Raw genomic sequence first — 2,500 nt, 5'->3', positions numbered from 1 at the left:
TGGCGGCACATAGAAAAAGTATTCGAGTTCAGATTTTTGGGACTTAGCGTATTTTTAAAACTAATAACGAAAATTAAATTTTAAATCGGTAAACGGCTAGGAGTTGCTCAGTAGCTTTTTGCGCAACGTGGCAAAAGTATTCGAGTTCAGATTTCTAGGACGTAGCGTATTTTTCAATCATAATAAACCGAATCAAACATAACAATGATGAAACTTACACCATGTCCCAAGGTTGTGCACAAAACGTAACGATAAAGTGCTGGCGAAGTTAGAGGTGCACCAAAATTGTGTACCGATCAGGGAAAGTACTCTACGTTCCTATGATTTGGGTGAAAAGTGTTATTTAACTGCTGGTTAGAATAGACAGTTGCTTATCATACACATCGCAAACGAACACCCCTTAGTGAGCATTAGCAAAAGTCAATTGCACAAAGCAAATGCAATACAAACTGATCAAGTACATTAAAGAACGCTACGTAGCAGGACTTCTTTCCAAGAATGGTGTCCGCAACGGGAGGGCAAGCGTCCTTCCCAGGTTTTCCTAGTAAACCTTGTATGGTAAACATACCCAAGCGTGTCTGTAAGCACGCAACACGAACGGGCACATACCTAGGGAATGTACTCTACGTACTTGGACTTTTGTCCAAGAATGGTGTCCGCGACGGTCGGGCACTGCGACGCAATAACCAAATCCTAGGATTGTAACTTTAGTGTGCACAAACATAAACATTAACGCGTTCGCTCGGGCTGCGCCGTCCGTGTTGAACACAAATGTGGGTGATTATATGCGTGGAGGGACAAAAACATACGAGGAGGAGACAGTTTTCTGCACGATGTGCACAGAGCTCATTTCGTCGTCCCGGGCGAATGGAAAAACACAAACATCGCGAGTATCGTTCTAGGTTTCTGTCTATAAAGGGCAGGCCAAAAGGTGACCGGTTGAGATAAGCATTTTAAGCATACAAACACTTTATTGGAACTTTTGATACAAAAACAAGGTACGTACATGTAGGTTGTACCAACATGGACATCTATGAACGCGTACGCTCGGGCTGCGCCCTCCGTCTTGTACTTTCCTGATCGGTACACAGTTTTGGTGCACTGCTATTCCGACCGGCAACTTGTACCAACATATACATCCATGAACGCGTACGTAGTGTACTTTCCCTGATCGGTACACACTGTTGGTGCACGGCATAAGAAAAGAGCTAAAATGGTCAAACTCAATCCATTTCAACAATAGATAGTCGATAGTAGCTGTGCCGATGAAGTAGGGCACGATGCAAGTTAATGTTGTTTAATGAATAACATGTCCGCCATACATTTCAGTACAAAATTGCTCGGTCAGACCTACAAAGTGCTATATCTCGAATACGAGGCGTCGGACTGGGGGTTGTAGAACAATTTTAAGTTCGTCTAATGATTCTACATCCGATTCTGGATAGCGGTTTTTGACCACTTTTCAATATTTTGTGACACCCCGAACCTAGGGGCAGCTCCTAGCTTTTTCAAAAATGTGCACCGATCGGGCCGGAGAGCTCGTGTGGCTCAAAACATGTTTTCGCTAAAACACCTCAAAACGTGTCGAGAACGCACCCTAGCTCTTGTTTTCAAAAGTTATGGCCATTTAAAGTGAGGTGGTTTTGCTTCAAAATAGCTATTTTACCCGTCCCTATGGCCATGCTTTAAATTTTCACGAAAATGCCAGGTCAGACCTAGGGCGGGCCATATCTTGAATACTAAACGTCGCAGACATTGGTCGTAGAACAATTTTAAGTTCGTCTAATGATTCTACATCCGATTCTGGATAGCGGTTTTTGACCACTTTTCAATATTTTGTGACACCCCGAACCTAGGGGCAGCTCCTAGCTTTTTCAAAATGTGCACCGAACGGGCCGGAGAGCTCGTGTGGCTCAAAACATGTTTTTCGCTAAAACACCTCAAAACGTGTCGAGAACGCACCCTAGCTCTTGTTTTCAAAAGTTATGGCCATTTAAAGTGAGGTGGTTTTGCTTCAAAATAGCTATTTTACCCGTCCCTATGGCCATGCTTTAAATTTTCACGAAAATGCCAGGTCAGACCTAGGGCGGGCCATATCTTGAATACTAAACGTCGCAGACATTGGTCGTAGAACAATTTTAAGTTCGTCTAATGATTCTACATCCGATTCTGGATAGCGGTTTTTGACCACTTTTCAATATTTTGTGACACCCCGAACCTAGGGGCAGCTCCTAGCTTTTTCAAAAATGTGCACCGAGCGGGCCGGAGAGCTCGTGTGGCTCAAAACATGTTTTTCGCTAAAACCCCTCAAAACGTGTAAGGAACGCACCCTAGATGATAAAAGTGCAATCAGAATGTCAATCGACAACTTTGTTGGGGGTACCATTTTACTCTACGGGCCAGTAGCTTAGGCGCGCCAACAGCGCTTTCCTTTCGGGTTCCCATTTTTTGCCCTCCTGGGATTATGATCATTTGCTCATTGCCTACTATAGGGAGGGTA

This window comes from Anopheles arabiensis (assembly GCF_016920715.1).
Source record: "Anopheles arabiensis isolate DONGOLA chromosome X unlocalized genomic scaffold, AaraD3 X_pericentromeric_contig0031, whole genome shotgun sequence".
Taxonomy (NCBI): Eukaryota; Metazoa; Arthropoda; class Insecta; order Diptera; family Culicidae; genus Anopheles; species Anopheles arabiensis.
Note: the sequence above shows the minus strand (reverse complement) of the source record.